A 26,670-nucleotide genomic window follows, 5' to 3' on the forward strand; every position below is an offset into this window, starting at 1 on the left:
CAGTAAACGCAGAATCGCATGGCAAGAACGAACAGACGTAGTGTCGCTGATCAAAAAATTATTTAAATGTTAATTGTTAAAACGTTGGGTCCTCGAACGTTGAGGAGCATCGTCTGAGATCCTCTATACTTTTTCTTTCTTTCTCTTAAGAAAACCAATAAATAAATTTAACGTTGTCTGATCGTTCGATATCAACGGCACCAATACGTACAACTCAGTTTCACTCAACTAATGATCTTCCCTATTTTTGGCTATGGAAGTCGCTATCAGTTAGAAGATAATCAGAAATCAATAGAATAGCCAGTTTTTTAATCATCGATCGTTTGAACGTTCATTCTTTCCACTGAACATGTAGATAATGTCCATGTCACGACAGAAACGTGAATTCGTCGAGCTGTAATCAGACCCATTGTCTTTTGACGGTGTTCAATGATAGTTAAAACGTGACAATGCTCGTTGAAACGGGACAATTAGTAACCAGGACTACGTCAGCTCCACTTGTGTATCAATTACATTGTGTGCCGATTACGACGGACGTTTACCGGGAACGTCAGCCCGTAGCCCGTAAATTAATATTTTGTAAATTAATACATTTCAACGAGAATCGTAATGATATTTGACGCGATCGTGTACAAAACGCGAACAGCTCGCGATACAACTTCAACACGAACTGATTAATTCCTCCACCGTTTAATGACTCTTTTAATGGCTGTTGCAAACATAATACAGCATTTCGCGATTCAAGTAATTTCACAGATTGATTATTACATTTTACAATTGTTACTATCGCCCCTTGTTTACCATCGTCGTTTACATTTACCCCCGTCTTTATACAATAGTTTTACGACCCTTTTATCGCTTCGTTGCTGTGCAGTCGTTTTCCAACCACGTCTTTCTGAAATCTTCGCCACGAACGTTACGGGCTTAGAAATTCCGAGAACGAAATTCCACACTAGGAATAAAAAATAAGAATTTGTAACAGTAACTATACAACAACCATATGCTCTGAATATATTATAGTTCAACTAGACTTGCAAATCTCTTAACACAAGTGAGATTTATGACATTATATTATTAATAAAATTAATAATAATAATTGTAAATGTTAAATGAAGGTAAACTCTGTTTCTAAGAAAACGTATCACGCGACGGTAGCGAGCATAGAATACAAATTGGTTTCGATAAACATTCAGCGTGGTTTTTAATGACAATTACGCATCGATCGACAGCGTCACCTTCGAGGATACTTGTAACAACAGCAGCCACGCCTAGCGACTTTCAAGACGAAAAAGGAACGAAGGGAACAAGTTGAAAGTTGGCCAGTCGGAGAAAGGAACTAATTATTCAATGCCAATGCCAGAGTATTCAGTGAGTCGTGAAAAGCTGGAAATCCGCGGCGAACTTTCATCAACCTCGATGACGAACAGACGGTCCATCGAATTCCGTTCGATTGTCTTCTCGGGTCGCAGCGATTGCTTATCGAAACGTAACAATGCTTATTGAGACAGCATAATTACAGAGTTGACTGACGCGCTCGCACGGTTCGATGTTTACGTGACGTGCGTGGCAACGTGTGTCAGACGGGCCACGATGTAACACAACCCCCTGTTTCGCGAACAATCGACGAGGATAGGGGTAAGAATCAGACGCGACGCTCCATGTGAATATCTATTGCAGGCCCTTTCATGTTGTGCGGTCGTATGGCAAGAAACGACCCCGTTGTTACTTCCTCTGCTGTCTTTTCTACGTTACATCGGAGTAATTGACGCGGAAAATCAGGCCAAGGGGAGATAACAATCGCCACGAGGAAAGTCGGGGGAAACGGCCGAATTAAACAAAATTGAGGTGTAGGGGGATATTTGGTAAATTGGGTTCATTGGTTTCATTCGTTCGCTCATTCGTTTTCGGAGATTCGTTTCGCATTATTGGAGATGTAATGGCGATGAAAGAACACTTTTCGCAGGAAATTTTCGTAAAGAGAATTTGCAATCGTTACAAGATTCAATTATTTTCAGTTTGTGTTTTACAAGTTTTATATTTCGTAAATTTTGCAACGAAATAAAGGAAGAAACTTGATAAAAAACAATATCATACACACACATGCCAAGTATATTAAAAAATAATTTTAATATGCGGCGCGTTCGTTGAATGGTGTAATGGAGATTTTCAATAAAGATTGTAATCTTTTCGTAATTAAACGATACGAAATACATCGAAAACGTTGAGTAATTGCACTGTAGCGAGTAATCCTTTGCGAAATATTTAAAGGATTAGTAGATGCACAAAGTTCATCAGAGTAGCTTGACTGAGTTCCATTGATAAAGAATTCATGAAAAATGATCGAGAGTAACAAGTTTGTTGGAAAGAAACTAACTTTTTACGAGTAAACGCTCACCGAGAAACTTCGACGCTTTCCGCCATCTAATTGATTTTACCATTAATTACATGGATCAAATGGAAGAATCTAAAAAGTAAATTAAAAGCCCACATTTGTTTTTAATGAACAGAGTAATTATAGTCCGTTAATTAACGTAGCAGCCGACAAACTTTCTTAAAATCGTCTCGTTTTATGGCGGTCGAACGTCTTTAAAACGGATAACTAGAAATCGATCAAAAAGGTAAACGGTATCGTTGACTAGAGTTTCAGAAAACTGCAAGTTTCTCGTTTCCGAAGTTTTCACGGTTCGACGGACAGAGACGAGAATGAAGGAGCTTCCTCCTCGCGGCGTCGATAGCGAATAAGCAACACGGAAATCGAGGGTATCGTTGAGCTTCGATGCAAACATTCGCAGCCTTTCACCCACTCGACGGAATAAACAGCACGGCGGAAGTAACTTATTCATGCAAATTTATCACGATGCCCTCTTTTCCCTTCAAAGAAACCAATGTTGTTCTTGCTTGTGTCAGCGATTGATTCCTCACGAAAATCTTGACATTTTGCATATGATCCCGGGTTACGTGACCTCTTTATTTCGCGAACGAAACATCCGACAAACGAATATTCGTGCATAACTCGATAATTCCTTATTTCCCCTTTCTCTCTCTTTCTCTTCGAACCACGTGGAAAAGATTTATGCGTCAAAGGATTCAAGAGGAACCATATTTCATACGCGGCGATGTAATGAAATTTTGTAGAGGCGCATCGTGGCTTCCCAAACGGGACGGAAAGTAACTCGCTCACGGGTTCATGTATTAGGCGCGAAACGCGTGCAAGCCACACGCCGCGCCGGCGAAACTTTTCGTCCTTTGACGCGCACTGATTGATCGATACGGGCAATTTGAAGCTCACGCAGCCATCTGATAAAACAGCAGATTTATTGTGGCGGAACCGCGAACAGTTAGTTACCGTGCAGTTAGTTCACGACAAAGGGAGGCCCGGTGCCGAAACTCTGCCTTTGGTGCAGCTTTTAATACTAATGGCCAACTATGTGGCAACCACCTTCACCCTCCGACCCCCCGAATGGCAAAGCATGTTTCTCACTCTTGCCAACACGCATACCGTTCCGCTGCACTCCACGTGATTGTCGAACCTCCCTGTAGATTCAATTTAATCTTACGACCGGATTAAGCCGCGAGGTTAAATTGCGCTCGTTGCCGGCGATGGAGCCGCAGAAACCTTCATATCCGCTCGCCACGCTCCCTTTCGCATAAGGAATCTAATAATAATTAGATTGTTGCATGTAGAAACGAGATACGGTGTCTCATCAAGCCGTCGGCGATTCGTACAACGATTTGCTATTCGTTCAGGATTGTCTTTCGTGGCTGGACGAAGGTGAGTTTATAGAGGAGCCAAGAAGTGGATTCGGGCTAGCTTTGATGAGTTTGTGAAAAATGGCGAACGGTGGATGGAAAAGTTTCGAGAATTAGGGTTTCGATATCGGGGCGTGTTACGTGATTGATGGGAAAAATTAGGCGCGAAGTTTAAAGATGTTCCACTTTTTAATAAATTTATAATAAAATATTCTGTTGTCGAAGAATAAGGTTTTAAAAGATTAAGAACTTATAGTGGTCGTTAAGAAGAGATAAAAGAGAGGTAAAAATGTTTCAACGATATCGAACTTAAAATTATATATTTCATAAGGGAAAGAGTATAATTTTGTATTTGTTTGTTGCACGGTAAAGTAAGGAAGCATTTTAAAATTCGGGGATATATAAATATCCCGTGATAATATATTTAACTAAATTTCTTTATACGAAGACATCAAATGATGGCAAATTTTCCAACAGGATAGAAAGCCCGAGGAGCTAAACGCTAAAATTTTGTTTGCGCGAGCGCGAGAGCATCTTTTTTTCCCACCCCTTATCTCTTATTTTCTAGTCGACGGTACCGCGTTACCTTTCCCTTCACCGAAGCTTTCAGCATGAAAGAGTATCAACACTATCACGGTGACACGTTAATCTTCGAAGTGCCACACTTTTGAAGGAATACCTCGGTGAAACTTTTCGAAGCGCCTTTGAAACTCCCTGTCTTTTACAAAATGCTTTGAGCCACGCGCATCACCCCTTTTCAACGATGCAACCCGCTTGATTCAGTTTTTGACCCAGAAAAATATTTCACCAGATACATCATTGTCCTCCGCTGTGCTCATTGGCTTCGTGAAATCTTTTTTTCTCTGCCATACGAATTTTCCTCGAAAAAGATTTCAAAACGTCAACCGACCGTAAATTGTTTCACTACTGATGTTTCGCTATAATTTTATACAGTGTGTCATTTGCAAACGCAGCTTCGGTCACATTACGTTAAACAGCAAGGATTTTTTCTAACTAAAAACAACCGAATACGTATAAAATTTGGATCAACGATAATGACAAGACAATTCCGAGTTAACGTTCGCTCACATTTCGTATCACACTCGGCCAACGTTCTTAAGCAATTTCCAGAACGATCTCGTTCTATCCGGCTGATCCGGTACATTTCACGATGTAAGACAGAGAATAGAGAGGCATCAGGATGATGGTGAAGGCTTTTAAAATCTCGCCAGTTAAGTTTACGAGCGTACGGAAGCGACAGTCGCATCCTGGCGAGGCGTCGCTATCCTTAAATACTCGTAAAACGTTAAGTAGATATTAAGCAGTCAGTAAGTCGACGAATGATCACAGATTAAGGACCTCATTAAGCTTTTCAAACAACCACGGTTACAAGCAATCACGTTCCACTGTAAAATCCACACCTTCGTGAAACGACTTTTATATTGACGCGCAAGACACGCGCTACTTCGGGTCCGGTCCAATCTATCAATCACGAGTTTTACAATCATCTAAGCAATCTAGAAGAAAATGCTTCTTTCACGCTTGTCGAATTTACAGTGTACATAGTAAATTGTAAGATATAACGTACAAACAAGCCATATGGATACTTAGAGCGATAAAATGCTCTCATTTCCAATGAAACGATCTCAAGGTCTATTAAAAGACCTATCTACTTGAAGATAATTCAATGTAAAAGTATATCTTCGCATTACTAATTTAAACTTACAGTTGAAACTCTCTTAACGAAGCAATCCAATGAACTTCGATCATTCTCGATTCCTGTCGCAAAGCCACGATTTCTCGAATCTACTCGACCAGAGAAAGCCATTGAGCGTAGTGCACCTTACCTTTGCCTAGTGTAATTAAACCGTAAGGACGAGCAATCCTAAATGACCAAGCATTAAGAGCAGCGCTGTTGGCATATTCCAAGCGTTGCTCGTCACAACACGAAACAGAAATCCTTTACCCACGAGACTCTCCGTAATACCTTCTACGAGAACATTTATAAAGCCAAACTGCCTCGCTAGCTTCCGTTTGAACATTTTTCCATTTGTCATTCGCCGCAAGCTTCGCAAATCGGCCATGAAACGGAATTAACTTTGATTTGTTCATCGTCCCGGTATTTTCGACAGAATCTTCCATCGATCGACTTTTATTCTCGTCATCCATGCCAACGCTCCTCGATTCAGAGCACTTTTCCTTTCTATCGCTTCTGTTCCATTTCTCCGACCCGTTTTTCTCATCCCCGTCGTCCCGGTTGTCGACTGTTCCTCACTTTTCTTTTTTTCATTCTCATGGCTCATTTGTTATTCTGCCAGTTTGTGTTGTTCGCGTGCTTTCAGTCGATTCCTCTCCTCTACCCTCTTTTTTTCAGCGCAAGCTACGTTCACAGCCTTCTACTCCTTCCTCGAGCCTTTCACCCCTTTTACCCCTTTTCACGGAGCCCTTTTCTTCTTTCTCGTAGGCAGGCTTACCGTAGACAACTTCTCCGAGACGGTGATCGATATTGCGAGCGGAACCGCTCAAGGCGAGCTTGCGAGTCTTGTGTCAGCACGCGACTGCAAAACGCGAGTTTCTTCTCGCCTCCTCCGAGATCGACGACACGTGGAGTTTCTGCGAGATTTGCTTGCTTTGTCGCGAATCCAAAAGATTTCTCGCATACGCCAAGCCAATCGCTCGAACCCACGGTATAGCGTAGATATTCCCGAAATTAATCGTAGCGTTGCGAACGTTTAGTCGTTTATGGGAAATTGTAAGATGCAAAGATGTACGCGATACGCGAAATTATATAAAATGTATGAAGTAAAATGCGCGTTATAGTGTTTAATAGGCGAAACGAACAAAGATTCGGATACATGAAAATGTATCTTATTATCAGATCTTATGATATCGCTGTTAATTGCCTTGTATCGGTAACAAGTGCAGAGTAGAATAGCAAATTACTTTATAATGGAAAATCTAATCCAAGATAAGATGGAAGACGTATCAAACGAAGAAGAAGAAGAATTCCTGCTATGTAAATTGGCGTGGAATTCGACTTCGGTATAATTCGAAGGTAGTTTATTTCACGGTGACATTGTTAGAAGCTAACGCGTGAAAACGAAGCCGGTTCTCCCCCGGCGCCATAATTCCACGGGAAACAGATATTTCAGCTCCAGAGCTTGGATTAACGTCGTTGTTGCTTAATAAATTTCGTACCGTTCCCGTCGCTCGACAAACAAATCGCCATCCCTAACTTCAAGGTACCTGTAGCGTCCACTTCATACCCGGCGGCCCCGCGAGAACGCGATTACATTTCAATACTTAACAAGGCGGCGGAAATTCACAGAGAAACCCGCGATTACATCGTGCGGAACTTGCTAAGCGGAAACAAGCCAGTCGTAACAAATTATTTCGCACTTCGTAAATATTTTTCTGGCGAATGAAATACACGCGAGCCCGCCAGAACCAACGTGAAAACTCTTTCAACATCGTTGTTCACGGTAGTACCGCGATTATCGTAAAAAATCTGTCGCACGATTTCACGAGAAACAATCGGGAGTGCGCGTTGAAACGGCGTTTACAAGCGAAGCGTGGCCCGATAATGCGCGGCTAGACGCCGCGATAAAATAATCCCATAAATTCACATTACGTCCGACCGGCGTGGCAACTTGAAAAATCGTGGTGTATCCTTGAAAGGTTTTTCATCTTCCATCCACCGAGAGTCCGCAGAGGGTTCACATATTGCGCTATGATAAAATCTTTTTGGCCTGAGTTATTTCACGCGATCGTCCGCATTTCGCCGCTTTTTAATCTTCGTTCCACGTTGATTTCTCATTTCGGTTTATCGCCGATTGTATCATTTTTATCTGTAGGAAAATTCGAACATGAAAATTGCTTGCTTTTTTCTTCTTAATTCGTATACTATGTTCGTATAAATTACAATATCTATATTTTAGGTATCGTGATGGACAAATTCGCTGTTTAATTTAAGCGTTTTAACATTTAACAGATTTATTAGTCGAAACGAGCCCTTGATATTCTGTTAGGAGAGGAAACAGATGTAACCAAGTGGGGATGAAATTGAAACATAAATCGATGTTTCGCGAGGACGATGATAATCAACGCGCTCCAAGCGCTTCTTTCTTTTCAATTTTGCACCAAGTGCACTTCAGCTGTAGGACTCTTTCCGAACCGTTAAGAGGAACTACGAGTGTTCTCGGTTTCAGCAATCCGCTTCATTTCCTATCTAATTTCCGGTCCTTCCATGAGGATTATATCTTTGAAGTGTAACGAGTGTCTCTGTTAAGGCCATCCAGTGTTTTCAGATATTAAGTAAAATTACTCTTTGACGCTCAACAAACGGATATCGCGTGAACGAGACACAACTAATTGCTCGCGACATGTAATTCTCGCTTAAAAATGAGACGACTATGCTCTCGTGACGAGCAAGAGTCGAATTTTCTCTCACACAGTTCGAATCAGCAATCCTACCGTGTGATTCGATACCGTTGCAATTACATTTTGACGAATTTTCGCCGTTAGTGTCATGTGAAAACGCAAGAATAAATTAAATGAAATTTTTATTACATTTACGATGAATTCATTTCTTCGATTAATCGCGAATTACGAAATTGTTTAACGAGACTTTAAAATTCCACGAGACTCATAATCCTCAGTTCTCAGCTCATTTTCCTCGAGGTTTCCACAGAACTCAGTGACCCTTGAAAATTCGTCAAGTCAATTTAGTCTTGAGACGTTCGTCCTATTTTGCGCCGTGACAAGGAACTACGAACGCAAAGAAATCCCACGGCCGTGAAAAGGCTCCGACAAAAGCAACCGGGAAGTCCAAGAGGTTCAAAAAAGCTAATCCCACGAACAAACGTAATCACACTGTCGCTTCAACAAATGCACAGCTAGATTTCCCTTCCATTTCCTTCGTTTCCGTGTATTAAGAAGGAAAAAATCCCACGTAAAAGCATTCCTGTTTCAATCACACAATGCTGAGGATATTAATTTTTAAATTTCATTAATTAATTAATTTATTTATTATTTACTTTCAAGAATTAATGAATAAAAGAATTAATTAATTAATTAAAAGAAAGAATTAATTAATTTCAAGAATCTACTTATGTAGCTACATTGAGTTGTATTACGCGCATTTCGATTTTCAGATGTTTCATCTGTGTCAGTACGGCAGTTCGTCGATGGCAACAATCGAAGAAAAACGGAAAAGGGATTATGACCAGCTTGAAAAGGTAACCCAAACGAAGACTGCGATTACGACTGAATTTACAGCCCAAATTGAAATTCCTATCGTCTGAATTTTGTTTTATTTCCTGACAGCCATTAAAAAGGAATTAATTAACCGCATCGAACGCATACGTTGGCCGTGTCTCGCGGAGAATAAAACGACCGCGCCCACGCAGTGTCTCGCAACTCATCCTCCGTCTCATGCAACCTTTCTGCAGATCGTCGATGAGACAGAACCAGCCCCCGGGAACAATGTTTTCCGCGTAAATCAAAAGGAACTTGGAAGGGCTTCACCGCAAAGAACACTGGTTAATGGCGTCGGGAAAGTTCCATTCGTGGAATATCGAGTTTCACCCGCGAATCAATCGACTTTGTTCGACTTGGCCGACACCAGACGAATCCGTCCCGGGGAATAACTGACTCTCCGTGAAAGTTAACGACTTTCTTCAAGACCGAATTTCCCGATAACGAAGTTTCACCCTCTTCCACCCTTCGTCCTGCTTGCCCTCTCCACCGCGACGCTTCACGAGGCCGTCGAGATTCACCGGAAGCAACTTCTTCGTCCGTTCCGTTCGGCATATCCTTCCTTCTCGTCGTTGGCCCGCATCTCGCCGATTTTCCTTTTTCTTCGCAATCATATTTGCCTCGACAAATCGAGAAGAATTAACGGCTCGACGACGAAAGTAGAATATAACGGGGATTCCATAAATGGAATGGTTGGAGCAGAGATGAAAATTGCAATAGGAATGCTTTCTACTTCGTCGATTTTAAATAAAAACTGGATCGACGAAGAAACCGAGTCATCCTTTTTAACGTAACTTAATTTTTCAAGACCTATCAGGTTATGTATGTAATTGAATGTTCTACATAAGCTTCTTTCACGTTGATATTTCCGACAGGACGACGTGTTCGATCGACATTTTTGTGTTAGAAATTGTCCTGTATTTAGTGAACAATGACAATCCTTCTTAGGGAAGAAAGAACGTGTGACGTCTGTGTGGCCAATCCTCGGTCTTTGGTAGTGCTGCTTGATGTGTCCTGTCAAACGATAAGACTAAAGTTATTTCCGTGGATAATCGTTTTGTCGGGAATATTTTCAGGAAATTTTCCCAGTTTCTTTGCTTCTGAATTCGTTGAAAAATTGTTATGTTTCAATGTCGTATGGCGATAGATCGAATCGACAAAATCATAGAGGAGAACGATCGATGTTAGTGCGGTTATCGTTGGAAATTTCATACCGCAAAATTTCATATCGCGAATTATGATGTAATCCGAATGTCTAGCTTATTCGATTTGTTCTTAAGAACACGCTCGTTAGATTAATAGTCGGACGTTAAAAATGTAACATCAAAAGTACAGTGATATTTTGCCGGTGGTTGTTGTTCGGTTGGATCTTAATAAAGGCAGGATCGTGTGTGCAGCATCCATCATGATCACTTTTGCGCCGACACTCCATTAAGTTTCATTTCTTTCTTCTTCATAAGGGTTTATTATCGGCCGCGACCAAATTACAAACACCGTTATAAAAGCGGGCCAGTTCCCTCCTGAAAATCATTCTCATGAATATAAATTGTTGAATAGCGGGGATGAGCGATAGCGTCGGAACAAAAACGATACTCTGTCTTCCCTTTCTCTTTCTCGATTCTTTTCTGTCAGCCATGAGATCCCGCTATCGAGCAACACGTTGTTCGCAAATACGTAAAAAAGATTTGCAATTTCGGATCGTACAACGTTTTAAATGGAAATAAGTTAATCATCATCGTATTTTACCTGTACTACACATTGCATATTCTACAATATTTTTGGATAAATATTGCTACTAAAAGTTAACTAGTCATCTGTCAGTGATGTATAAATAACGTTTGCATTTTGTTCATAAAAATTGCTCGTTTGTATTCATTACCATCGGAACGCTGATTAACTTTCGAATTGCAAACTGACGGAAATTTAGATTTCATAGCATGCGTCTAACGTGTCAATTTTTCGGTCCCATTAAAATTATTCCAGCAATATTAAATCTATATTTATTATAGCAATCGCTTCTATATTTATAGGATTATCGAATTTCTAAAGATAGCAGGATATATCGAATAAAGCGAACTTCTTCGACGATTATTCTGTAAAATCTATAATCTAAAAATACAATTAGCTCCTTAAAATAAATCGCATTTCTCGTTTTATCCCCCACGCGGGGACTCGTTAGACTTCCCAATTGACAAGCGGAGGGTCGTCATCTTTAAAAACACGCATAACGAAACGTACCATCGAGGTCTCGCGAGGATTATAGATTACAGCCCCGTTCTAAAAGGGTTTTCTCTTTGATGTGACGTTAAGCTGCCATCAGCGGTACGTGTTTATGTGCTGATTAACATTCACGATACACGTGCGACACGAAAGGGGTCTCTGGAAAGGCAATAGACTAGCCAGGAGGACCGAAAATGGAACGAGACTGAACCTCGCGAATCGAATTCTACGAACCTTACGTTTCGTAAAGAATCTTATTCGAAGCTATCAGATTTTCGAATAGCTGCTTATACTTTCAGACTCTATCGACTCTGACAAAAGGCTCTCGAGCCTGTGAAATTTTCTTAACCAAATTCCACGACTCCAACGGTATATTTATTCGCCGACTTCCATATTTCTCTTGCACAGTGCGCTCTTTGCATGCTACATTTAAATGCATACAATGCCAGTGAGATTGGTCAGAAAGGTTTCGAGCTTCGTGGTATCGGGAAGAAGGATCGTAAAGACAAACAGCGGGATTTGAAATCGTAAGTAGGAAATACTTTAGGACCTTTATCTCTGTCGGTAGCACGATTTCTCGTAAAACGTTATTCATGTCGTCATGGATAATTTTTATCGTCGTGGCTTGAAAGGAAATAAAATTAATTATATCCTGTTACTCGGGAATTTCTGGAAATTTCATTTTACCGAATTTTATCTGTGAAGATAGTTTCGAGCGTAAGAAATGGGAACTGTCAGCTTTATTTTTACCGAAACGAAGACGGAGAATCAGATTCTGAATAGAAAATTTCATTATTTGAAATTTTCTATGCTACAATTTTATGAATTTCCCTTCCGTGCAGGTTGCGATGAAACGAAAAATTTCCTCGTTCAGTTCGCCAGATTTCGCAAGAACTTTCGAACCATAAACTTTGGAACTTTCAGAATGGCTATCTCGTCAAGTGCGAGAATTTCGAATTCTTCGAGAAAACTTGCGCCAACAACCCGCTTAAAAATTGTCGCAGACTTTACGACCAATCTTCGTTCGTTTCATAAAAAGCCGTAAATAAAATTTTAATCGTTCAGATTGCGAATAAAAACGAATCTACGGTCTTAGTCGTTTCGTTTAAGCCCAAAGACAAAGAAAGCTTGCCACTAAAGACGAAGAAGTATAGCTTATATCAACCCTTGCTTTTATTTCAATTCATCCCTCTACTGATATCTACCAACTTTTTAGTCTGCAATATTCCATCTATAATATCCGAATAATTATATTCTACTTATTATTTTCTTATACTTGTAATGTTCCATATCCATTCACCATTAAAATACGTTTCCCAGGTTGAAAATCAGAAGTCATACGAAGTGAAATCATCTACCACGTTATTATTGTTTTGCGTAGCAATCTAATGTAGTCCGCCTTGGATAACACAACCCTTGAAGGAAATACGAAGGTACAATGTCTTCTCGAGCCATCCATTCTACTCCCACTCAGGCGGTACAACAGAATTCAGTAGCTAGTAATGTTTATGAATGGAAAACATCGTCCGTGATCTTGTTACGCGGTCGTTGCAACGAAGTACCCCTGGGCGCCGCTTCTCATCCCCTGTCGTTTCCTCGAAGTCTGTGTTCTCTCCTATCGATGAACCAAATCAGCAAACATAATGGTCTCTCGATGATGTCGCTCAGAAGGAAAAGTTCGATAGTCGTGGAACGATACGACGGAGTGGCGACGATGGTATCTGAGACTGGAGGGTTGAAAAGATGGCGTATGTAAATAGGAAGGTCTGGGCACATCGGTTGGAGAATGAGGTGGCAACGATCTCTCTCGCGGGGGTTGTTCGAGTAACAGATAACTCGAGATCCGGATCTCAAGAACAGACTGACGAGTTAAGACGATCGAGAGAAAGCATCGGTGGCGTAAGTTTATCTGGAACGGGTAGAAAAAAGGTTGGTAGAAAAATGAGAGGCACGATCGACCAGTTCCGCAATAAGAATTCCCCTCGTACTCTGACTGGATCGTGAAGGTTTTCTGTTCAGGTTATTAGATGTATAAACAGAGAAACGTGTGGATAAATTGTAAAGTATGTAGTATCGTGAGCTGCTTAGCGCTGCAGATGTCGTCGATGCTGGGTACGGCCGCTTTTCTTCTCTTTCTTTGTATCGTGGAAGAAAAATCGGACTCCGGTCGCCGGGATTCGAACCCGAGTTCCGAACGTTCGCAACCTAAGGCGCTAATGTCCGACACTTTTTTTTTTAATGATGTTTATTTAGCCCAAGATACAGTTTTAGATACATATTGGTATTCACAATAAACGGTGAATCGTCGCCCAACACTAGTTAGTGTCGAGTGATGGTATTTGCTATCGAGTGTCGCCACAGGCCTTTTTTCCACGATACTACAGGTAGAAAATATATTTTAATACAGAAGTGTAAGTACAAGTAGGAATATAATTTGAGCTGATCCAGATCCACACGCTAGCAGTGTTACCCTATAATTGAAAACCCCGAAGCCCTCGTCGCCTGTCTACTGTCTATGGTCTGCCTTCGCCCCAGTCTTTTGTCTATACGCTGTCGATGGCTTCAATGCTTGAGAAAACTAAAAAGACCAGATGTAGGGTTTTCTTAAAAGTGGTGAGCACTTCAACATTTTCGATGGTTGATACGACTCGTGGTACATTGTTATTGAGAAGGTTGTTACTTTATACGCAAGATGAGATGGGTTCTTGATTGCTTTAATCTGCTCAGATTCGCACAAAAGAAGTTAAAAACGTAATATTCCGCGATGAATTTCTTTCTATTTTAATATCTCCATCCCGTAAGTATATATAATATAATATAATGAAATACGAGCCGAGCAGAGAGAAAGTAATAAGCTTTAAAATTAAATACCTGAGATTAATAAGAATTAATTTAACATATCCTGCTGCGTCGAAAGCTGAAGCTACTGTTCGAAACACCGGAGAAGCGTTCAACAATCGGTAGAAAAGAAAAAGAAAAAGCTTTGTTACACCGGCAAAAGAATCCATTTATAATTGCCCTGAGAGTCTCATTCCGCGCGTTACATTCCATTCCAGGATTAGTGTTCCATTTCGAAATTACATTCTATCTCGCATGCCGACTCGGCCAGAAGCAACCGGCTGCCTGTGTCTCCGACGATAAATTCACGGTGCTATAATTACAACTTTAATCTACCCACGAATTAATAATATTACATCATCGTATCGTCCCTTTCTACTTTCCCCGATAACTTCTAGCAGCATGCGTATTTTCTCGCGCCATGGCCGGATAAAATCTTCCTGCTCGTGCCACGAAGCCAACGGAAACGGTGTAAAAGCCACGACGAAGGACAAAGAACGATAATCCATTTCGGCGACCGTTTCGTTCCGCGGTCGAGGGTTAACAGAAACGGAAGTGGGAACCGAGGTAATCAAACGTTGGAATATTACACGCTACGCGAAGCTGACAGCTGAAACGCTGACTTGCCAACTGTTCGACTTAACCGTGTTACCGACATTGCCCGTTGGGCAACGGCCAGTATATGGCCAATGGGGGTCGGAACTGGGTTAATTTAGAGTATTAAATACACCGGAAGCGAAGAAGAGAACGGTTGCGAGACGGAGGGTACCGACCGATGAGACTAGGCCGCGTGAATGCGTCGCGGTTTACGTTGTACGGTAAGCTCCGCAATCTGATTTCCAGAGAGACATTCGTCGTCCTCGTTTATTACTTTCGCGCAAATATTTGCCGCGCTAGCAAATGGTTTTATTACTGGAAAGAACATTAAAACGCAGCAACCGACTAATCTCTAATTCGAAAGGTCATTCGTAGCGTGTAATTAGTGATAATAGTAATAACATCGAATATCGAGGAAATATACGTGCCTATTAATGTGAATTTTTTTCTCGTAATCTAGTGGTAAATCATATGGACGAATGATAAAATTAATTAGTTTGCGACTCGTTAGACAGCGAACGTTTTGCGTAATTAATATTCGTTTCTGAGGTGTAATTAACGCGATTAAAGATCATTTCGTTTCTCGATGAATTTCAATCGCAATCGTACATTGCGCCGTATAGGAAAATTAGTTTCGAATCCGAAGTATCCGCGGTCTTGCACGTTCGGATCTTTGAACCGTTAATTACGCCAATTTCATCGGTGCCTGCTCAGCCATGGGAAAACATATTTCCACGAGGCGATGTTCCGTTACTGTGTTAAAGCACACCGACGCGACGTTAAGCCTCCAAAGTAAGTATTTGAACAGAGCTGATGCGAAATTGATGCGGTTGCGGCTGAAATTTCTCGAGCAATGCGTCGACAGCCGGAGTTCCTTCCTACCGTTTCTGGTTTTCCTTCGTCCCAGGAATATTTCGCTGTCGGGCATTCGTATCGACGTTTTCTACAGTGTCAATAGTAGTTAAGAGGATGATCGAGTTCAGTTGACTGCTACTCGATCGCTCGGCATTGTTCCCGATTCCTTCGTCATCAATATATGCCATTAAGGCAAAACCAATCGACCAGCTTTCGTTTCTTTTTTGTCCAGTTTTCGTTACCACTCTATTTAGATCGGCCGCCTCGCGATCGATATCACCGTCAATCCGATTCCAAAGGTTCGATTCAATCGACATCAACTTACTCGAAGCGATTGAGAGCTTCGAGCAAATTATCCGCTCGTTTGGTAATTTTATATTCCAACGGAGCTTTCTTCGTGTTCCGCACTGCCCCGTCGATTAGGGCAACCAAATCCTTTTCCGTTAAAAGAGAAAAATCGCGTACGGTTTTATGGTATACTACACTCTACATACCGAGTCGGAATTTCATCTTCGTTTTTGCTTTTTACATCTTTATGCCTATATGTCTTTATACCATCGCGCTTTTATATTTTTATGCGTTCAGGAAATTCTGACTCTTTTAATAACAATAACTTTACGAAGCCAGTGAACACGTATTCCATCTGTTGAGAGATAGACGTTTCCCTGTTATGGCGAACGACTTAAGATTTTCCTTCCAGCTTTGTATTCCTGGTATGCATTCTCGCGAGTCAGAGTGCTTCATAAGGGTTTATTGCATACTACGGTCGCTGGGTAAGATTCACTCAGGAATCTCGGTACGTATCACGCTCAAGAGCATCACTTAACTGGTTGTTGCCATTCTCCAAAAAGAGGGTACGCAATCGCGGCAAATTGACCATTACTGTTACAAATTCGAAATACTTCGATAGCCTATGCGCGTATCATATTTCCGCCAACGTGTCTCCGTACGAAATGTCTCGAAACATTTTCCCTGGACGAATCGTCACTCACGTTTCAACAATCAAACAACTCGCTTCTCAATCACAAATTATTCACATCGCTACAATACTATCAGACGATTAACTTCGTTCAATATTCGATTAGTTATTATTATTATATTATTATATTATTATTATTAGTTAATAGTTTTCGACATTCGAATAGTTTGGACATTCTCTTCTTTGTTCTTCTAATCGTACAAATTCGCAGTGTATCTTGTCTAATCGTTAGTAGAAAAAATTAAAATTTAAGCGTTTCGTTAATCGATACAAGTTTCAATAATTTCAAGAATCGTAGGAGACTTTAACGTGGCCAACGTGGCGTCGATAAAAATCGTAACGAAGATTTACAACGTTCGTTGACTTCGTTTTACCAGTAGACCTGCTTCGTCGCGGCGCGTTAAACACTCCATTTACCTTGTCGCTTGTACGAGCTCGGCGTATGTTTTTTAAACGGCGAAAATGCGTTTTGCTTCTGGATTTTACGCCTCTCTAGTTTCGTCTATTAGAAGCGTATCGGTGTATGAAACGATGTTGTAGAAGGTAATTTAAGAAGCGGAGATAATGCAATTTTCGGCGATAAATGAAATTGATTTAAAGAGGCAATTCACGATGTCGGCTCGGTCGTTAAAATCAAGGTTTAATGCCCGTGGAATTGAATCGAGTCGATCAAGATCCCGTTCTCTAATTCATCTAATCGCGCCGATGGGGAAACACTTCTGTGCTCGATTTTCTAATGAACCGTTCGCTGCAGCGCGGAGAATAAAACGAGAAAACCGAGCGAGTGCGTTGTACCAGAAAGGTGAAACTTCCGTTTGCACGCGTCATTAAATCCGTTTCTCGAAATCAATTCCCGACTTCTTCTCCCATCGTCTCTAAAATTGAGTTTGCCAACAGAAAAACGGATTATCTCCGCCTCTCTTCAAACATTTTTCAAATAAAAAATTTCTAATTAAAAATTTGCAAGCAACCTGTTGATTCAAGAAAATTTCTCAGTTTATGAAGAGCAGAGCGCATGGATAAAAAACTGGGAGCAAAATCACTCTTTACGTTGCGTTGGTCCCGTCGATTGTCAGGTTCGTTTCGAAATCGTCTCAATTTGATTATCCGACTTGTCCACCTCCGTCCCCTTCATCCTCGTTCCGTCGCCACTATTTAATTTGACTCGCGATTAATTATTAAACGACATTAAAGTAGTACCGTTGACGAAGAATGACACGGTTTCAATTAGCCTGTCCAATTTCTCTAGCGCGAATGTCAGACTCGAAAGCGCACCACGAGAAAGTACTCCACGGGTACGTTTCACTCGTCGATCTGATAAACTTTCGGCAAAGATCAGCCACGTTAACAGACACTTCAACGTATTTGACAGAGATAAGGGCGCATATCCGTGCGTGGTTCCTGAAATTTCTTGACCGAGTGTTAACACGTAGCTAGTTCTCAGCACGTCTCTCGTCGCGTTTCTACGTGTTCGTAGTTAACCCGAGCGTGCAGTTTCTTTGTTATTATATTACGTAAAATGGATACTTATGCAGGTGGTGCACCTGTTACTTAACGTTTGCCGGCAGCGAATGAAATGAAACTCGCGACACTCGGCTACGAGCGAATGGTTTTCCTGAAAACCACAGCCGCCTGTAACTTCTGCGACTTCTGCGAACGACCTCCGTAACGATATCGTACGATCTTCTCATAGATTTGCATACTCCTTCAGCTCGTAGAAGGAACAAAATTTAACAATAATTTTGGGAAGAATTCGCTGAAGAAATGCAACGAGATCGTTACTTTTTGGTAAAAGAACGGAACTTCCGTTGTGTAACGATAATGAAGTTATTAACTGTGACAAGAGCGTCAGAGACTTCGAGGGATCTTGATAGAAACTTTCATTGTCCCGTAATTTCGAGACGCTCGTTTCTTGCTCTGACATCATTTACCACCGTGACCCGGTAAATTGAATGTGTTAAAGTAGCTAGATCGCGGCACTGATTTCACGCAGTTAACTAGATTATGCCGCAGTTCCTTGAATCTAATAAATTAAGTTTCAAAGGCCTGTCTGTCCTCTCTAACTAGGTATGATTAAAATATATGGAAATTTTTGAATCCGAATTGGATAATCGGTTGAATGACGCGCGAGACAATCTCGTTCTACCATTCCTATTTAACTACCATTGCACCCCGATCAACAGACATAATTTCAAACAATTTCGTGCCGAAACACGGTAAAAACACTTGCTGCATTGTTTCGTAACGATCATTGCCATCGTTCGATTAGCTTTTCAATTGCAGCCGAGCAGCGATTTAACTAGCAATACGTCGTTCGATTCCCAATGTGAAACGCGGTCGATCCATTTTTAAGATGGCCGGCTGGTGGCGGAAATGCGGCCAGCGCGTTAACGACGCGCAATTCCGATTAACTCGTACACATGACGCGCGATTTGCACACCAGCGTCCGTTGGTACTTCGAAATTGCCGATAGCGAAAAATCAAATAACGCCCGTGTCCAGCGGCGTTACAAATTAACCGCCGGATATTTTCTGTGTCTCCATACATTAAACGGTTTTCGATAATGGCGTCAACGTGAAACAATTTGTACATAATTCTACGGACCGCACCGATGTTCAAAACAATGGTCCAACTTGTTTCTTCTGTATCCTTGTTCTGGATTCGAACGAGAAACCACTATGAATAATATAACAGTAAAGCGAATGACTGGTTAGAATGGCGATCAACTTATCGTTGTTATTCATGTAAAATTGTATAGAATTTGGAAGATTAAATGAAATAGTATTAACGGTGATTGGATAATTAATAAAGTTGATAACGTTTGTCTCCTAAGTTTCTTTTAGTAATTTAAGTACGTTCAATTAACCTAACGCTAGCGCGAATAATCGTTTTTCTCTGCCCTTCGTCTACTTTATTGATTTCAATGCTCCCGTCTTTATTTTAGCAGCGTAAAAGGAAGGGAGCTAAAGAAACTTAACGATGACAAGTTTATAAGGTTTAATCTTGTAAGAGGCTTTATTTTACATGCTTTCGGGGCTTTGCTCTTACTAGCTACGGAACGCTTTGTATCGATTTCTTAAGGTGCTCGAAGCTTTATTTCTAATTTTAATTTTAGAATAAGCTTTTCTCCGGCATAACGATCCTGGGGATTACTAGTCTACGTAGAATGAATATTTACAATTCTACGCACTATGAATAATTCAACAAATTCGCTGGCAGAATTCGTAGAGGCCTTTTTATGTATTGTATACCCACTCGAAGGTTTGCTTCTTTAGACAATTAGGTATGCAAAATAAGACTTTTATTAAATTAATCACTCTTTCCAATTTAATTCACCAGTGCACTAAAATAATATGCGAAACAATTTGCGTAATGAAAAGATCAGAGCGTCTCTAGTGTAGGCACCTGCTCCAGTTGAAATCTGATAATTGATATGATTCGCCAAAGAAAAATTAATCTACGAAGAGCGATGCCAAGCTAAGAACCACGTAAAGTTTAAGGTATATGCAATTTATTCTACATCTTAGGAGTTTCCTTTAAACTTTAACTTAATATGCATTAGGGATACTACGACGAATGAAGTTGGTGTTTAACTTTTACGCTGGTCTTTACATTATGAAAGATAGTTGTCGATGTCTGCGAGCTTTTCGTAAAGTATAATAAGTCATTTAAATTGTAAGATTTAAGTAAACTATGACGACACAAATGACGTTATATCTTTATTCCACTTGAAAATTTTATTCTAATTTATACCGATAAAACAAACAATATAATAAAAGCAATCTCCGAGTCCGCTTCATCTTCCTGACGACTATATCCTCATTTAAATGTCCTATTTATATAAAAATCTCATTCGTAATTTTTCATTCGCTTTCGCCAAGCTAACGAATTACTTAGAACAGAAACGGGACACATCTAATCGATGTTCGCGGTTTCTAGCAATTAATTATTCTGGTTTGCATGTGGAACGAAAAGTAGGACTGCCGGTTCTCAAAGGAGCCCGCCACGGGTTTCTTTTATACAGGCGTTTCTCTGCCATTTATTTTATCGCTCTTTACTTCGTTGAACGACGGCACACCTATGACGGTGGTATTTCCTCACCCCATGGTCGACGCCCATCTTAATTCGTATGTGTGTTCATCAGAAACACCCCTTTAACCGCGCCTTTATTTCCGACGCAGATTAAAGAGATAAATAGCACACGTATGTAATTTATCGTTGCAAACGGTGGCGCGTCGAGTAAATAATATTATTTGTCACACACATATGCGAAATTGCGACGATTCAGCAGGTAGAGGGATGCAGATGGACGATGTTGACAAAGGACTCGCGGTTCAAATGGAATATAGTATATACGTAACCGTAAATATTTTCTCGTCTGCATAACGTGCATTTTGAAAATTTATAGATGACGATCATCTAATCTTGAATTATGTAAAATTAAACTAAACCCAGTTGTTTCGTTCACTACAATTCACAGTGGAAACAGAAATAAGATAATATTGGAAGATCGCCTCATAATTCGTATAAAACTTTTGTAGAATAAGTTTCTCGGTCTACTATCCTTTAATCAACAAATCAACAAAATTGCCAGTAATTTTGACGCTTTTAACATCCTTTCCACTTCGAATTACATCGAAAAATGTCCCATCAAAGAACGATATTCGCGGAACAATTAATCAAAGGACGTCTAATCGATAAGATCGAAGGGCTGAGGGAGGCAAAGGTGAACAGACAAGAGAGCAAAATTGAATGGATTCTGTAAAACGATTTGTAGAGATGCGGGCCGTGGAAGGTCTTCCGTGTTCCGGCAAATCGTATTATCCTTGATAATAAAGCAAACCCGCCGTTCGTGGATGAGGTTACGTTCTTCGTATCGGTTTGGTCGGTATCGTTCTTTTTCTCTCCAGTGCCGCGGTTTCTCGGTGTCCTTAAAGGGAAACTCTTTGCTCGAAAGGTCGATACAGACGCTCGATTCTATCCGGAGAATTATAGGCGCTTTAACGTTCACTGTTCGTAACCAGTTAGAGTGGTCGAGCAGAAATAAATCGTCGGAGTTTGAGAAATTAGGTCCAACGTTTGCCATCGTTCGATTTTTTAATTTGAAGATACTCGATCTTCCTCGCCAGGTTCGTTCAAATATCTTCCTTTCCTTTTTTTTTTTTTTTTGCTTTGGAATTTAAGTTCACATCACGAATACTTGAACTTCAATTTGGAACCTCTGAATTTAATGTTTCAATTTTCATTCGACAACATTGAACTCCATTGGAACTATATCTAATCTTCAACGTGCGTTTTCTTTCTAAATGAAAAGGAAGCTGGCTAAATGAATACAATTTTCTGAACAAAATAATCGCACGCGTATACAAAATGAACAACGACCTATGAAATTCGAGAAAATCTTTAACCTTTCTCCATGCTCGACTGGCTTTTCCAATTTCAATCGTACGAAACGCGCAAGATAATAAAAACATCAAACTATCTAATCTATCGGATCTATCACGGTCGTAATTATATCAAGTAGCGGGACAAATTGGAAGTCAGCTTAATCCGTCGAGCTGCAACGCGACATTTCCGACAGGCCTGTTCTTCCACCGTAAATATACGGATTTCTAGCTCTCTGCGAAGACACGGCCGCGCAACCGTCGGTACCCCGGCAATTTCCGCTTCGTATACACCGCGCAAGATTTACTCTGACACGTCGCAATGTTTGCCGATAGACAGCGTCGGATATACACCAGGCTCTCTTCTACGCGAATGCTCGTCTATATGGCCAGGAAACGTCGATACGACGACGCCGAGAAACGACGCCGACGACGACGTCCCGACGATTCATCGGAAACGCGAGTTCGCGATAAATCACCGCACTTCATTCGCTTCATTCGCGATCGATTCTACGGACAAGTCTTTCAAAAGTCGTGCAAAAACCATAACTGTGATCGTAATGTTATAGAACGTGCATGAAATAAATCAGAAGATTTTAGAACTGTCCGGAAGAGAAACAGCAGCAAAGGACGAGAATCAACTTCCTGCGATACTGAGAAAATGGCAAGAAATTGTACAGACGGAATAAAAGAACTTTTCGTACGAAATTATATAGTACTTGAGTAAAAAAAAAAAAAATTAGTAGCATAATTTTGATATTCAAACGAGATAAGTTCATCGTCGAGGTAAAATGGAAAACGATGTTTGCAGCAATTCGTTCAGAAAAACGTAACTTATACCATGGGATTTCTAGTTGGATAATACCCAGGAGAATAAGGCGGAGAACAGACAAGAAAAACCGCTCTCATTTGTTTTCACTATCGTGGTCAGACAGACGTCCTCGGGGAAGACGATACGAGTATTTCAATGTTGAACAATTTCTCTTTACGATTTTCTCTTTCCATTTTTTCGTTATTTTGAGTGCGTTGTTCCGCTAAAGGCACAAGAACTGACCGAAGCATACCCTAAATGAATTTCTAGTTGAAATCTTAATTGATTGATATTCGCGGTAGCAACAGCAATCTTTTATCATTATACTATTACCATTTGCTTTTCCTTAATAATTATTAAGAACTCTCTGTGTCGTGACGTTCCACCATCCTCGAAGATTACTTTGCTAAGCATCCAACATATCAAAAAATCAAACAAAAATTCCACCCTTCAAACGTACAAACCTCTGTCTACAAACCTGGCTGATCGAACCCTCGACCGAACTCTCGTTAAACAGAAAGGGCTGGGAAATTATCCTGCAGTTGTTTACTTGCCCAAGACAACCACGCTGTGTATTAACTTCCGGAAGCTGTTTACTAATATCCGCAACAACAATTTGACTGAACCAAGAAGGGCAACGCGCTCTCCGCAAAACTTGCACCACAGATACGTCGAATCCCGTGTATTATTCCGTGCCGAAGCGTTCGTGTAAACAAAATAGTCACGTCAACGTCGTAAACTACGCGGATAGTTCGCAGTCTAATTTCCGACCAGTTTCTCGTCCAATGGTCACGTTCCTCTGTTTTATCGAAGAAACAAGCTGACCTCGTTCCCAGCACGTTTTCACGGACCACGATAATACAGCCTGCTCGTCGACGTTAACCCTTTGTCTCGATTGAATGGCTTGAGGCTCGAGAAGCCAACTTGAGAACACTCGCGTGGAATCGTTGTTCGAGGCGTCTGACGAGTTTCCGGTTGGTCAAGGGCTGGCCAAAAGATAGCGGAGTTACTGCAAGGCGAACTGTTTAGAGCGCTTCTTTATGCGGAGTGGTTCGATAGTGTACGGACATTCTTCATGCAAATTCTTGCTTAACTTCGGTCTTCATCATCCGCAAGGGTTTTACGTTACAACGACGACACGCAGACGAGATACTCTCACAGAGACGTAGAAATTGCTTATTAATTTGGACAAGTTATTAATAATAGCTTAAACTTCACGGTATTCCTTTCCGGTGGAACACGAGATGCAACATTTATGAGGGTTAATTGGAAACGCAGCGCTGTAGGATATTATTGGACGAACTGAACTAAGCTTTCTCTTCCTCGCTCTCTCCATTCTACCTTGGCTTCTGTAATTCTTTATAACTTCTACCTTCCATAAATTCCGTAATCACTTTCCTTTGTAAAACTGCTCGACGTAAGCGGAAAGGCGACGCAATATGACGGTCCAGTTCTTTTCCTCCGGAGCATTTTTTCTTCCTTCTTCGCTTTTCTTCTTTTTCTTTCGTTCGTTGCAAGTCCCAACAAGGTGATTAAAAGCTTCTTAGGCGGAACTTTTGAAACTCCACCTTTACCCTTTGCCGCGGTAAAGAATAGATACTTTTCAGTTTCCTTACAATATCAGCGGCAATGGCAATAAATTCATAGGACGTAACAATCGAGTCTTTGAATGTTTCGTGCAACGCGACGCAAAGACAGAAGAGAAACGAATCCAAACGGATGAAACACGTGCAAACGATCCTTACGTATATTATCGTTTCAACTGTGCTTACCATTCGTTGTATTACTTTGGTCCTTTCGCGTGCGAGTCATAAAGGTAGTCCACGAGATGAATGAAATTTTAGTTTGCATTATACGAACACGGGTGAAAGTATGGCTCTAGATTCTAGAAGAATGAAACGCAAGCTTGGAACCGTACAAATAGATATTTTAAAAATTCTATTGTGTGATTACACTGTTGCATTTAAAGTGAAAAATAGAGAACCGTTGTTTTTATTAAACACGCGGTTACGTTGTGCGTTTCTTTCGCAGTGCACAGATTATTTAGTCTGGAAATTTTACTTCTAGTCCCGCCTATATAACCCCCGCCGCGTTACATAAATAATTAAACGAAAAAACTTGTCACCGAAAAGAAACGTAATTTAGCTGAACGTAACAAAAATAACTGTGCTTTTACTGTTAAATTTTACAGAGATTTTACGTACGAATTCTACGTACACTCTACATTCCAACTTCGTTTCAGACTTTCTTGAATTTGTTGCATAAATACATTTTAAGATAAAAATTAGTAATACAATCTGCCAAACTCCAACACACCGAATTAAACCCTTCGCATAATTAAGAATCACACCGTGAACGCGTCGAGCGAAGTATTTACGCTAGTAGCCAGGTTGTTCGATCCTATCAAAGAAATTTCCAAAGTAATTATAAGTACGGCATCACGTGAAATTACTTTCGACGATATAGTGTTCGTTACGTTGAAAAATCATCGCACGTCCTTCGTATAGACGGACTGATGAAGCACAGGGTGCGCGTTTAGGTGGTCGAACAATTAATTAAGTCCGCGGACTATCACGAAATAACGGAAATTGTTGGAGAACAAGGACGAAAATTTCTCAATATCGCGGATGCCACCACAGTATCCGCAGCGATGTAATTCAAACCACTGGGAAAAGAAGCGCGCGTTCCAAGGATGGTGGTTGGTTTCAAAAGAATACGAACGAAACGACCTCGTGACGTCTTGGTAAACGAGCCGTTTTATTAAGCCAACAAAAGAAAAATGAAACAACGCATAGAAGTTGCAACGATGCGAATATAAAAGACCTGATAGTGCATATAAGATAATATATAAAATGAACGATCTGCTTATCGTCAAACGTGAGCAGATTATCGCATCGAACGAATTCTTTCGAGCTTTGATTTCCGATTCGGATAAAATCATAGCGAACAGCATCGTCCCCAAACGAAACTAGCCTGCAGTAATCCAAAGCAGAAAACAATCAAAATGAGCCAATCAATTTTCACATAAAAGAAAGACAGTAGAATTATAGCTTTTTCGAATTGGCATCTCGACCTTCGAATAAAAATATCTCCGATTTTACGAGGCGCTCCTCGATTTAATCCGGCGAAATTTTTGCTGGGCAAGCTCCCAATTAAATTTCACTCGGCTGCAGTTAAAAGCATCGTTGTACCGGCATTGGTACACGCCGACCAACAATAAATATCCCTGCGACGATGACTAGCCCTCCGACGAGAGAGAAAAAAATAATTCCATCTCGAACGATCGGCCGGTGTAACGTTGCCGTTTATTCGCGAACATTTCGCGCGTTCAGCCAACGGCAAAAGTGAATGGAGCCGGTGTGTCAAAATAGAGAATAAAAGATATTTACTGGGCGAAGGGTGGCGTTGGGTGCGATGGCTTGATAAAGTGGAAAAATGCAGCCGGATGGCACGACGAGTTTGAAGGGGTAGCCAACGGGGTCAAAGGGGAGGGGGCGAGGGTGGTTTTGCCGAAACAACGGGACAGTCATCCCTCAAGCCAGCGAAACCCATCAGCTTCGTGCTTGGCCGGTTTTATCACGGCGCCGTTTATCACCGCTTGCGTAGACAATGCCGTTGTTGTTCCCATTGTGAGCCGCACAGAAACGTCCTGACCTACATCCGCCTCATCGAATGGCCCCACACAGAAAATCGACCGCATTCAGAGAGAATTTTTCGATATTTTCCACCAGTGGTCGACAACGATCCGGTAGAAGGTCAATCTTTTCTTACTGTCGCGTCGATATTCTTGAACTTCACGGTTAAGCTCGTTCCGTTCTGCCGTGATAAACACATCGTCCAAATGGTTTGATCTGTTCTATGATAACGGATATCGATTGGTAAGGCTATCGTCCTAATTGATCGACTATATAACGCATATTTAGCAGGCCATAAATTAAGGTGGTAATATCGATCGATGTATGTATATAGGTACATACGTA

At 40.9% G+C, this 26,670-nt stretch overlaps 1 protein-coding gene across 6 annotated transcripts in view; it reads right to left on the bottom strand.

The window, feature by feature from the left end:
* Nucleotides 1–26,670, bottom strand: part of LOC117210007 (fasciclin-3) — a 343,353-nt gene that overhangs the window by 164,217 nt on the left and 152,466 nt on the right. The gene's annotated exons all lie outside the window — the stretch shown is intronic.

Source organism: Bombus bifarius, unplaced genomic scaffold (assembly GCF_011952205.1).
Source record: "Bombus bifarius isolate JDL3187 unplaced genomic scaffold, Bbif_JDL3187 scf7180000008199, whole genome shotgun sequence".
NCBI classification, from domain to species: Eukaryota; Metazoa; Arthropoda; class Insecta; order Hymenoptera; family Apidae; genus Bombus; species Bombus bifarius.